A 14,325-nucleotide genomic window follows, 5' to 3' on the forward strand; every position below is an offset into this window, starting at 1 on the left:
AAAACCAAAATGGCTAAGCCAGTAGTATAGTTGCTGTATGTTGTTTTCATAGTTGATGTAAAAATACAGCAAGTCCATCTTAACACCCGAATCATGTTCTGAAGGTGATTTCTTTTTTTTCTCCCCCCTTTTGATTAAAAAAATGTGTGTAGGATGACTTATGACATTCCATTTAAGTGCCTGCATCCATTAAGAAAAAGGACTATATTACTCTGGAAAGAACTGGGACTATTTCCACTGCCTAAGGAAGTAAAGCATCAAACTAAGTCTTACCACATATTTATCTACTTTGTAGTCCCTGCTTCTTTCATTACCTGCCCCATTTTTATGTCATGGTATCTTTAGGGTACAAACTAAGACATTGGTATCTGGCCCCACTCAAGCCACACTGCCAGTTACTGCTGGATAGTGCTGAGACAAATGCAGGTAGCTTTTTGTTACTCCTGTATAAAGTACAGTGCTACTCTATTGATAGTAAATGATAACCTTTACAGAACAACAGTCTGTGGGAAAACAAAATTAAAATATGAATATATATACTTAATATGATTGTGTAAGAATTTTCTGTTTACATTTAGGTCTTATATAATGAATTGATGATGAACTAGTTCTGAATGATGTTATCATGCTCTTTTATATTAAAAACAAAGAAATTAATATTATGTAAATGGTTTTTAAAGATCTGTTCTTAGGGCTTGTGTATTCAGAGCTTGTGTATTGATTTAATAATTTTCTTTGGATTTTTCTTTACTAAAACAAATCACATATTCTCAATTCAGTGTTGAGATTGAAGGAGACTGATGAATGATACACTGTGTGTTAAAATATATGCTTACTTTAGCTAAAACAGCACAGTATGACATTTTCAGGTCTAGAATTTGAAAACCTGGATTCCACTAAAGCTCTGGGTCACAAATAAGGACTCCAATGTACAGAAAGAATTGAACAGGGTGCTGAAAACTTAGAATACTTTTTGTCACAGAAAGATGTTCCCTATTCTTTATTTTAAAAAGTGTTGTATTACTTAGATTTCACTCCTGACAGAATCAAAAACTAAAGCAGTATCCTTTCCACTGATTAGATCAGTTGTTATTTATATAGAAAATCATACTGGAAAAATAAAGTGCAGAATTTCTTTGGGTTGCTCAAAATTGAAAGTTCAAAGTCTATGAAGATATTAATTTTATTCATTGCTTGTAAGTACGACAGTGATTTCAACTGAATTTCTGGCATCCCAGTCTACAATTTCCCTCTTATATTAATTATCAAACTCTAGTGGGGAAAAAAAGAACACAGAATGACCTGCTTATCTACAGATGGCAGACTACATGTATTTGAAGTAGTAACATGTAATTTGCACTTCTCTTGTGCCTACTGTATGTGCACATTTTCTCCATTTATATGGAGAAAAAGCTCTTTTTAACACTGTCAGTTGTTTGTAATTGATTTTTAAACACAGCTGGTAGTGCTGATCATGTTATTGCTATAAAGGCATACACCTGATGAAAACTTCCTGGCTCTTGTTCTCTCTCAATGATGTACTTGAATAATATTAATTAATGCATACCTTGGCATGTCTGGACTTTTTTGTCTTCTGTGAATCATTGCCAGTAATTTGTTCATTCTATTAAAAAAGTACCATGATACACGGTTATTGGCAAACAATAGTGGGAGTGGTTTATCCTACAACAGGTATTTTCTTACTGCCTTATGATACCACTCAATATAACATGAGACTGTGTAACATCTAACACAAATGCAAGAACCATCATAAAAATAGGAAAATTGTATTTGGGAAACTGTTGACTTCAGGAACCCAGATAGAATTGTGATTACTTATAGGAAAAATGCTTGAACTGCTCAAACTGCGGTGATGTTGTTTTGGAATTTTATCATAAATAAAAAGTATGTTAGCATTTTCACTTTTCTTTCTGAAGTAAATACTCTTACAAAAAATAGTAAATAATGTTAGCTCAAGATGGTCAGCAAGTGCGACTTCAGATGCTGTTAAAATGGAAACGTAACACAGAAAAATGGAATTTTGTTCTTTGTATTTGAATGTGCCGGATGAAATATTTGGGACATTAGGAGAGGAACTGGCAGTGGTATAAGTGTTCTTATTACTCTTTCAGCTCCATCTCTCTCAAACTGCGAATACGTAATTAATATTTTATTTTTTTGCATGTGTTTGGAGGAATGGAGTTTGTATTAATTTGTTCAGATGGGGGAGATGTTTATTGCAGTGGTTTTTTTTTAGGGAAGAGACTTTTTCTGTTGGTGTCCAAATTAGTAACTGAATCTACTGAACAGTTTCAGACGTATTCAGCAAGATTTTGGTCACAAATCCAAAACTCAGCACTGTCCAGACTGTTATGAAGAGACTTACCTCTAGCTCAGTCAGTCCCAGTCCCAGGGTAGTGTTATGTTTCTGTGTCTTGTGAAAGTTGTTGAAAGGCGGATGGAAAAAAAAACACTAATTACTGTCCTTTATTTAATATGAATGAACATTTACCCTTCTGTTTGGCCAAACAGCCATGTGCATGCTACAGAGCCAGGTCTAGGAACTCAGCATGCTATGGACCACGAGGGATGAAGGGATATTGGGGAAAAAGCCCCTAGGAGAGTGTTTTAGATATGTAAGTAAGAATGCAGAGGTGTCAGGCAAGTACAGAGACCTCATTCTATTCTACTGCTTCCTTAACATTTCTCACATGAACTAACAGAATACGAGTTTTCAAAATACCCAGGTTTAAGGAAGCATATTTTCTGTTTTAAGTAGGCTTCCCATTTTCACACCATCGTTATAATGGATAAATTAATTTAACATTCTAAAGTAGTTATGCAGACTGATCATTTGTATTTTCCAGGGCCTGCAAATAAAATGAACTGAAATTATTTAACAACTTACTGCCTCTAAGGCAGTAGTTCTGCTTGCCCAACTTCAAGTCTTCTATTTTTGCACCTCCCTGTGCATAGATCATGCTTACTCTCTCATTCAGTTTTGCAGTGTAATGGGAAGCTAAGCTAGCAACAGTCTGAAGTGTGACTTGTGTTGAGTCCAACATGATGAAGAGCTGCATGGCCAGAGGCTGGCAAAGGCAGACTGACCCTTTATGTATCAACTGGCTTTTAGATTGGTCTAGGTGTAGATGAAATTGGTAAAGCCTTCATTCTCTGGCATTCAGATGAGCTAGCAATGCCTGGAAAACAAATTGCAAGATTTCAAAGACAAGAATAGAGTTAACAGGAGTAGCTATTGAAAGAGATGGCTAGATAAAAAGGTGGAGATGACAGCCACAAGCAGATGTCTGGGCAACCAGGATGCATAGGTGCTCGGTACAGTCAGATGAGAGAGAGAGAGAGAGAGAGAGAGAGAGTGATCCCTCCAGAGGGTGGCTTGAAGCATGTGTTAAGGTCCTCTGCAATATGCACATTATGACAAAAATAACTCTAAAGAAAATGAGCTCTCTTTTGGTGATCCAGGGAGCGGAAGAAGTCTAACCTCCCAACTTAATTCAATTATTAATTCAATAATTAAAAATCAGCCTGTGTGTTATGGTCTCCAGTGGCTCTGAAAATGTTCAAAATTAATAGAACTTGATCTCATGGGCAAAGAAAAGAAAATCACAATCTGATTAATATACTTTCAGAAGAGTAAAGAATCTGAGTGAGATGGCAAAGCAAACTGATACCCAAAAGCCACAGGCAAAGATGGTATTAATGATCTTAAAGATTAAGCTTTAAAATTAATAATCTTAAAACACACATTCTACTTGTGCCAAATAACTGTGGTCAGAGAATTATTTTTTCCAAGTCAGTGTAATCACGGGGCCTTCTGGATGTGAGGATACTATTGCATCTTTTGGCATCATAAGCATTTTTACTTGTTTTCTGCTGGTGATTTAACCCAATCATACACTTACATAGTGACAAAGGATAGGTGAGAAATCTTTTCACTCTGCAGTTTTACCCGTGGTATTCACAGTGCAATGGACCAGCACAAGACTTAGCTGATCACTGACCAACAAACAGTCTGTGGTTCAGGTGGTGTGTAAGATGCTTTCATTGCCACTTAGCAACAAAGCAATGCTGTTGATATGGCCAACAACCTGACTGATCTGGGAGAGAAGAAAAAATTAATATGTAATTTGTTCAGCAAAGTACAGCAGAGTGATACTCTCATTTTCATTAAATCTTTATCGAACTGTGTATTTTTACACTCCCTATGTTCTGTGCTTCAGAGTCTTGGAAAGCAGATATGTTGAAAAACAGTAACATTAATCAATACCTGTAAAATGGAGGGAGTCTGTGAAGCAGACCAAATTGCTTTACATCAGATGTGACTAACTGCAGCAGGTTGTACTTTGATTTATGATTTGAATAAATCAGTTTGTCAGTAATCATATAATGGCAGTGTTAAAATTACTGGTTATAAGTAGTATCAGTGGGTTTTTTCCTTAAAATGAAGTTAAATTTATCAGTAAAGAGTGAAAAATCTGATCACAGATACCAAAACCAAGAACTTTTGAATCTTAATCTTATTACTTCAAAAAGCACAGCTTAATTGCCCACCAGTTCCCTGTATATAAAACTAAAAAAAGAAATACCTTCTACATATTCACAAATTTTCAAAGTTTCATTGAATATTTGAGAGGTATTATATGCACAGTGTTTATATGTTGATGCACAGAAGAACTATTCCAGTAGAAAAAAGTCCAGAACAACATTCAAAAAGATTCTGTGTTTAATCCTGAGGATCTCTGTCCGTGTAGAGAGTGTAATATGGAATCACAACTTTGTCCAAACATTTCACACATAATTTTTTTTTAAAAATTATTTTTGTGAGATCTTATTCTTTCCTTACTTGGAGCAAAGTCATAATGCAGAATTTAAACCAGAATTTAAACTTCATACTAAGTTTTCAGTGCTAACAATAACCAGCTACAGAAGAGTTCTAACTATTGCTTTGATGTCTGCAACTTTAAAAATACCAATATTTATCAAGAACTGTTTCTGCAAAACAGCACTAGGTGGTCTTTGCAACTTCAAAATAGATGTGGAAAATTGCTATGCAAGTTTCTTGAATTCGTAAGTCTTACTAATTATTTCTGCATATTTGCCATAATAGGGAAACATTTGGAAGAAGAATACCTTAGAAATTTATATATAGAAATTTATATAGCTCTAGAAGTCTAGAGATCAGAAAAAGCAAAAAAATCACAATACTATTTTATTTATTTGCAGGAGTTTTAATTCTTCCTACTATGTGGGAAACTGATTGTTTCTTACCCTTTTGGAGTTAACAAATACTACTAATTAAATCTCACATTTAATTCCATTATCTGCTCATCTGCCCTGTGTCCTAGAAAGCATATGAGTTTACAGAATATGTGAATTTGAAATGTGTTAGGTAATAGGAAACTAAAGAATATGGGTTTTCTGGGGCATTCTTACACAAAACCATGGAAGATAACAAGTCATGTTAAAATAAGGCTACAAAGTACAATACAAACTATGTGCTAGGAAATACCTAATAATTTCTAAATTCACAGGTATTGAGTACCTTCTGTATAAAAGGTTTTTCTAGTATCTTAATTATTCTTACGGTAATTTAAGTCTAATTCTTCTATAAGAATAACAATGTCATATTAGTGTAAAGATACAGGGAATTTACTTTGTTGCCTACTTGCAATGTTCTTTGCTCTCAGAGGTAAAGGAAACTACTCTTTGCAAGATACTTGTATAATTGCTCCTCAATTATTAGAAGTCTCCTTTGAATTTGGACTACATTGTCTTAGGTGCTGTGTTAATACCTATTTCAGAAATAGGAATAATAATTAAAAACCAGCTTGGTTCAAAGGCTGCACACAGATAATAAAAACAAAGAAGGGATAACCTGACACAGAGTAGGAAAACTGTGTCCTGCATTGTGTATCAGGTGAGTAGCAGGGCTAGTAAGTTGCAACTGAGCTGGTCTGTTAAGCATTGGTAGAGGAGGCAAAAGCAGTGCTTCCCTTCTAGGACTCTTTTCAAACTAATAATATCGTCTCCTCTGAAGAAAATGTAACAACAAAGATACATAGAGCTGAGTTAATGTTACTGAACTAACCTTGACATCTGCCTTCGCTTTTTGCTTTCTCATAATACTTGAAATATTCTGCAAAATTCAATATACTTTTTGCTCTCTGCCTTGCTTGTTAAATTTGTTTTCTGAAGGTGCTGGATTTTCAGGACATAAATTGTAAGTAGCATGGAAACAAAGCTTCCAGATTGTACTTAATAAAAGGCAAGATGTTTCACCAATCAACACACAAAATTATTTTTAGGATGTGAGAGCACTCTTCCCAGGAAATACAGAAGTATTAATACAGGCAGGTGTTCTGAGGATAAATTATTGTCAGGCTGCTGCTGAGAGTATTGCAAGGAGCAGGGCTGAGAGTAACTGGGCAGAACTCAAGCTGGGATGCTGAGTTGTACAGAGCCAGAGAAGGGAATAGGACTGCAGCCAGGAGCTGCCAAGGGTGAAGCCAAATGCAGCTCATGATACCTGGGAGTTGTACTGTGCCATGGCAGAATGATCCATCACCTGTACTCCTATATTCTTATAGAGAGGTATTCATACACCTCCTGGCAGTCAGGAGATTCCCCCTCTCAGTTTCTGCACACTGCAAACAGAGCACCCTTACTAAATCTCCATCTTTTACTATATGCCCTGCTACTTCCTTTGTGCTCTGCTACTTTCTTAGTGAAATGCTGACAGCATTTCACAGAAACTATCAGAGAAAGTATTTCTCTGACCAGGGTTGAATAGGAGAGGAGGAACTTCGAGTTGGTACTGGAAAGAACTGTCATTTTAGCATAGTCAATTTGTACAGGAAATCTGAAGTTAAATCTTTCAGAGCTCACAAGGTAAGATGGCAAATCTTTTGATGGGAGGTCACTTACTATACAAGAGCATGATGCTAGAAGGAAAAACATTCCTTGCTAATTTGAACACATACTGTAGTAGGGTAGATCAGAGACATCACTGTTTTCTAGTTGAGACCAAAGTGTCTGGGTACTGAAAGTTTGTAAGGACACTTGCATTTTTCTTGAGAGTAATGAACCCATGCTTCCCTCCAGATTACAATTACGGCAATTTATGTTATGGGCTCGCTATCTATCTACCTACTTACTCTTTTTTTTTTTTTTTTTTTTTTTTTTTTTTTTTTTTAATTTGCTATATGGCTTTCTTGGTTTTATCTTAAAATAAGTACAGTATCAATATGAATTTCTAGATAATTGCTACCTTTGTCTTTATGCATAGCTCCATATTTGATGGGGGCGGAGTGCTTTTATCATGAATCTGGGTTTATACTTCATACACTTTAAGATGCCCGAGGAAAGTATGTCCCTAAAAACAAGCTATTATGATGGGAAAAGCAAGCAAAGCAGAATTTTTGTCTTCACTTTGTTTTCTGTTAAAGTTTTAAATTGAAGAAACCACAAAGCAAGATCAGGGAAGATTTTAAAAGGCTCCTAGAAGAGTAGTCATGCTTGTTGGAGTTGACTTGATAAAAACACTGAAATCTGGCTTATTGCTAAGTGTTCGCAGCAAGATGTGGAACAAACCAGGCATATATATCTCCCCTGTGGCATGATAAACACTAAAGTTGAGGACTAACCCACCAGATCTGGGCCGTGTCCTAAGAGAAATAGTCAGAAGTGGAAATGTTAGACCATTATTCTGCAACTAACACTGTTGTTATAGATGAGTAATAAAATACGAAACTGGAGTTTTGCAGCCCAAATTTGTCATATTTTTAAAAAGTGTCTTTCTGAATGCCGGTTATTTGTGATGAATCTCTTTTCCTCACAATTTATGTGTGTATGAGTTTTTATTTTAAAGTTCTGTGACCATGCACAGATAAAAGGAAGAATGCTAGAAAAAAATGACTATTTATGTATTAAGAAAAGTGAAATAAAAAAAAATATTTTCATTGTCGTTTCTTGACAATGCACCCACATTTTGAGCAATTCCTTGCAGCTGTCCTTTTAACATGAAAGAAAATCTGTTCTACCTAGAGAATACTAACCACTGATTTTGTGGTATGTGATATGAAAAATTATTTTGGAAATCTTTATTCTATGCAGCCTTAAGGTACAGATTTGTTAATTCTTTCTTGACTTTTCCCTTATGAAGCAGAGATACATTCTTACATTACATTACTTACCTAGTAATGTTTCTTTGATTTTGCTAGAAACACTTTTAAGTTCAAAGCATCTAAAACACCAGTGAAGATGCTTGCTTATGATTGCTTTAAATTTTTCATAAATTGCATCTAGAATATATGTTGTGAAAGAATTCAAGCTAAAAGCAAGCCCATATATATTATATATCAGGAGTGCAGTTGAAGGTGGTTTATTTGAAGCTGTAACATAGTCATTGCAGATTTCTGACTATCTGTGCCCAACAAAAAATTCCCTATAAAAAGATATAATTAAGTGATTTCAGAAAATACAATACTGTTTTATTGTGTTTCTTTGTTTAAGCATTTAAACTCAAGAGTTTCTTCTGAATCTTCCTTTTATTGCAGATTAATTGTAAAAAGGAGACCATCTTTTCCAATAATAGCAAGTGTCTGAGATGCAGAAGTGCAGTCATCACAGAGTACAGGGGATGTGTTCCTTTAATAAGCATTGGCTTCTGCAGAATAATAATAAATAATAATAATAATATCTATTTCTGATGATTACAAGAAACACAGTAATACTAAAAAAGGAACTTTTGTCAAATTACATCAAAGACTGCACAGCAGCTTCTTAAAAATTATTAATTTGTTGGCATTGTATTTTAAAATTTAGATATTTCAGCTCTTAAAGATAATTTTAGAGGGATGATGATTTTGCCAATGTATTAACTGATCTGTGGTGATATTCTAAAACATTCAGATTATATGTCAAGTTTTAAGATTAATTACTGTATCGATTGGAGTACTCATCACCTTGAAAATTAAAAACAAGACCATTTGCTTGAAAAAGCATGTTTTTTTTTAAAGCTTACTTTCCAGAAATTATCAAAAATACTTATGATCATCTAGATAACAATGCTGTGTTACTCTTAATGTAGCTGAAAATGTAGTCTGTTTTATAGCTCCAGAATATAACAACTAATCATTATGTCTCTTCATTTTCCCTGTAGTCTACTGTGAATTTTAATGGCTCAATTATTGCTCTACTTCTTGGTCTATTGAAAATGTAGCATATAATATTTTCTGAAACCCAGCAAATAGCCTTTGTTGCTCATACGCTTTGTATCATTCTGCCTGAAATGAGTATTTCAATGCAGCCTACTCAACTTTTTTTTAATTATAGAAATCTATTTCTAAAATAGATTTCTTATACAATAATAATAATACAATATACTAATTTATTTTTAGCATGTTATCTGCATTTCTTAACTTCAAAAATACTATACTTTGACTACCTATATGCAAGTGTAAAGACTAATTGCTTACTTTATATTATTTAATTTAGTATAATCCAGTTTTGATTTAAGTAGCCCCTGTTTTTACCTGAGGGGGTATGAATTTCAGTGGTTGTTGAACATAGGTCTGGGCTCTCCAGTTCATGAAGAATGAGGAATTACTGGAGAGTCCAGCACAGAGCCACAAAGATAATGAGAGGACTGGAGCATCTACCATATGAGGAAAGGCTGAGGGAACTGGGTCTGTTCAGTCTGGAGGAGACTGGGAGGAGATCTCATCAATGCTTATAAAAAAAGCTAAGGGGTGGGTGTCAGGAGGATGAGACCAGACTCTTCTCAGTGGGGTCCAGTGCCAGGGTGAAGGGTAATGGTCACAAACTGGAATGGAAGAGGTTCAGCCTAAATATAAGGCAAAACTTACTGTAAGGGTAACAGAGCACTGGAACAGGCTGCCCAGGGGGGCTGTGTAGTCTCCATCTCTGAAGACACTTAAAAACCAGCCTGGGCTTGATCTTCTGTCATCTTTGCTAGCTGATTCTGCTCAAGCAGTAGGGTTGGCCTAGATGATCTCCAAAGGTTTCCCCTTCCAGCGCCTAAAATTCTGTGATTCCGTGAGTTTGGCTTTAGAAGTTTCAGTTTCAGAACTCTATTAAAAATTAGCACTAGAGATTTCGCTTCTGAGAAATATCACTTCAGTGGCTTTGTAGGCATTATTTTCAAAATCTTCAGCTTAAATTGGAGAGGTGGACCATCTCAGCTGAAAGCCAGAGTGCATCTGGTTCTGCAGAAAATAAAAGGACAAAAACCCCTGAAATCATACCCAAGCAAAATAATCATTCCATTACTAAGAAGTCTGAATAAATTATATTCTATCATAAGACTTTCTTTGTGCTAACTTGCTATTAACTCTCACCTCAGTTCTCTCAAGTCTCCTATTTTCAATAACTAGATTGCAAATCAAATTATATAACAGCCTCTAGGAACTAGGTATCTGTTACATTGAAAAAAATATGTAATTATTATAATAATTTTTGAAAGAGGAAAAAAGCAATTGAGAAGGATGGTTTTTTTTTTCCTTTTTATTGAAAATCTTTTCTGTGCCTTAACTAGTAATGGAAAGATTGAGATTGCTTAGCTTTTCTAGTCATGAAATAAGTTCTGGTTCATGGCAGCTCACATCCTTTGTTGTCTGAGAAAGAATGTGGCAGAGGAGTGTATTTTCTCTGTCTTTTTATGTAGAACAGTCTACTTAGTTCTGTCATCCAAAGTGCTCTGCAGACAAGGTGTCTTTCAGAGAAGCCATGTGATGGTCTCCCTTGGAGGATTTTTTTTCCTCAAGGGGAAACCTTTCAACACCAAATTGTTTGTAGTGCCGTATGAAAATGATTGGCTTTTCAGTGAAAATAAAAATTGGAAAAAATATATATGTTTTGAGTTATTCATTCAAAAAGCAGAAGTAACACAGCACCAGTGAAACATATGAGCTCTGTTGACAGCTGAGTTCAGTCTCAACGTGCCTCATGGCTTGGTTTCTCTGAAATAGTGGCCCTCAAATTCAGTGGTATTGATTTCTTCATGTCTGAAGAATGATTGCTTTAGCCTTTTGAAATTGGTAGCACAGAAAGAACTTTTCAGACAAAACATGGAGGACCAGAGTGAAAAAAACACATGCAAGACTAGCATGTTTTTGTTTAATGTCCACTTCTTTGTCAGTGTCTTTCTATATTGAAAGTAGTAAAAAATTTTAATATGGATTTCTGGATTAGTCATTGTCATATATTCTCAAAAGTATTTTCTCTGTTACTTTTCAACTGTCTGCAAAAAATTATTCACATTGATAGGCAAAATAAGGAATTTGGGGATTTAATATCTGTAGTCAAAGAACATTGCCTTTTTGAAAACAGAATTTTCTCATTGAATGTACTAACGGGACTGGAAATTTTGTCAGAATAATTCTTATTGTCTAGGATAATGGAAGAAAGGAACAAAAAAAAAAAAAGACCAACTATGAGGGAAAAATCTTTCTGGAACCAAATATAAAAACTCAATATTGGATCACTCTGAAGCTAAAAATTCATCTGTGTTGTAGCCAAGATCTTAAATCTGATCCTCTCTGAAAATGGGATCATCACAGACTCTCTTGTGCATTATTACTCTGAATAGCTCCACTCGACATAAATCATTCAATATTCTGTGGCTGGAGGCAGAATTAATGGACTCTGTCTCTATTCCATAGTTGAGACAGTTCATACTTTCATGTTTTTCTTTTTTTTTTTTTTTTTTTTCCTTTAAAGAGTTTCATTCATCAAGATCAAAACCTATCATTGAATAAACTTTTGGGGAAGCAGTTCTGAACAGTTACATACCGAGATAAACTATTAGGAAGTAACAGAAGTTGTTTTTCTGAAACACTGATCACTTAAATGTAGTCAGCACTTTTAGAAATGTGATAGGTGATATGTGAGAATCACATCTGTTTCAAAACCAGGCTCAATGTTCTGTCTCACTGCCAGGAATTAACTGAAGAAAAGTATTGGAGCTGTTGGCATTTTAATAGTTTTTATTATAAAAGAAAACAAAGAAGACATTCTGTCAGCCAAAACTGAAATACCACCAAGCAGAAGGTTTGCTATTTAAACCTCAATGTTTCTGGCAACTTTGCCTGCAGCTCAATAACAAATGCAGCTCAGAATGCAAAATATGAAGAAATGTAAGCAGGACATCTTCTGGCATTGATCTGCCAACACTTGTTGAGATTTATGTGCCTGAAGTGAGCTCAGCAGTGTTGCAGCCTCTGAATCATGTGTCTTCAAAATCAGTCTATGATAGGCCATATCTTTATTCTGATACAGTCGTGCCAGTATTTAGTTTTCCTTTATATGCACAATCATGTCCTATGTAAAATGGAAAAAAAAAAAGCTTATTTTCTAACCAGACAAAGACGGTTTCAAAATAGTGGTATTTGGTGCAGACTGTTTAATGCATAATATATATCATTAGATATTAAGGTATTTATTAGATATTAAGATTTTTTTTCTCTCTTTTTTTTTAGAATTGCCATCTCTCTTCTTGATGGCTATTGTGATCTTGTGAGCGTTGCTAATATAATTTTCAGTATTACATTACCAATTATGACATTCTCCTTGGTCAGAGGGATTCAGCTGATGATACTTCTGTGACTGGTCAGATGTTCTTTGTAGTTGTGTTACACAGTGCCTTCAAATGTGCATGATCCAAACTGATCATGGAATTATAGACATTTCTTTGGTGCCTTCTTAAGACAAATATTTAAAATAAATTATCAGTATCTTGCATTATTATTTTAATAATAACAACTTGTCAAATGTATATTTTCTGAATCCTTTATTCCCTTAAATTTAATCTTATTTCATCCCACAATATCAGAAATACATTGCATGTATTTTTCTATCAAAAGAAAGCCTGCTATCTGTAATGAAGACAGAAGAGTTACTATGACACCAAGCACCGTAAGAATCAGATGGCACAGCAGTTTACATGCAATGCATTTCTTAAAGAAAATACTTATTGTATTTTTATATTTTAAGAGTTCTGTGTACTGTTTAAGTACTGTGTACTTACTCCTTCAGTTCTCTTCCCATCTTTTTAATTTTATTCCAATTTTCACAAAGGCAAAGGTGGCTGCAGATTTGTAGATTTCTATTTGCTTTTCAGAACTATGAGTACCTGTGGAGAGTGGCAGAACAAGATCAGAAGCATTTATATGACCAATGAGTTATATAAATTTTTATATAAAATTATTTTTTTAACCAATCATGTATTTTGGTGGCCAAGCAGCTAAGAATGATAAAATCTAGAAAGCTAATTAAAAAATGAGCCATGAAATGTACTCCTTCCTTTTAATATTGTATGCCTTGTGTTTTTGTTGAATTATAACTTCATATGCCTTTAAACATACTTTAAACGTGTTTTTAAAAAGTCTGGAATTATTTGCTTTATGTAAAAAAAATACAGCATAGTTTCTCATCTTGTGAGCAGACAGCTTGCATAAAAAATCAACCAAATAATCTGTTTTGTGGGTAACTTTACCCTTGAATAGTTTTCATCAACCTTCTTGTTCCCATTAGAGGCCTCAGCTAGTTTGGAAGGCTAATATATTAGTGGGACCTGTTGCTCACAGGTGTTTGGACATGAGGTGTTTGTGTTGTCATGAATTATGTGCAAACTGGGGAGAGAATTTATATTTTGAATACCTGGTTATGGTTGTCACTTCAAAGTCACAGACCCTCAAAGAAATGAGAGCATAGGAACTGAGTTTTAATCTCTGCTGAATTTTAAGGGTGGCACTGAGACCTCTGCAAGTTTGAATATGATACCAGTTTTTCATTACAGATTCCTTGTTAGTCTTCTGATAGCCTTACCTGCTGTCTTGCTGCCTAATTAATGATGTTAAGCACAATTCTCTACATTATAAAAAATAAATACAAAATGAATGCCAATCCTTTGTAGGTTGAAAAAAATAGAAAGGATGTGTTAAGGATGTTAGGTTTTTTTTTGGGGGGGGGGATTTTTTGTTTGTTTGTTTGTTTTTTTTTTTTTTTTTTTTTTTTTTTTTTTTTTTTGGTGTTTTGTTTTGTTTTGTTTTTTTTTTTTTTACATTTTCTGTCTTTCTCCTGACCTATTTTATCCAGTTCAAGCAGGACAGTAGCTTTGAAGGACTTCTGTGTATTGTGGTTTTGAAGGGAAAGCTTAAATCTTTCCTTCCCTTGTTGAAATGAACTCATCTTGGTCACCAGTGTGGGCTGTAATAAAGCATAATGTTGCTTTTCACTTTCCATCTTCCACAATGTGATATTATCTTCCTGATGACAACTGTTCTG

At 34.6% G+C, this 14,325-nt stretch overlaps 1 protein-coding gene across 1 annotated transcript in view; it reads left to right on the forward strand.

Moving 5' to 3' along the window:
- Positions 1–14,325, forward strand: part of CSMD1 (CUB and Sushi multiple domains 1) — a 956,173-nt gene that overhangs the window by 356,025 nt on the left and 585,823 nt on the right. The window lies entirely within an intron of this gene.

The sequence above is a fragment of the Heliangelus exortis genome, chromosome 3, assembly GCF_036169615.1.
Source record: "Heliangelus exortis chromosome 3, bHelExo1.hap1, whole genome shotgun sequence".
Taxonomy (NCBI): Eukaryota; Metazoa; Chordata; class Aves; order Apodiformes; family Trochilidae; genus Heliangelus; species Heliangelus exortis.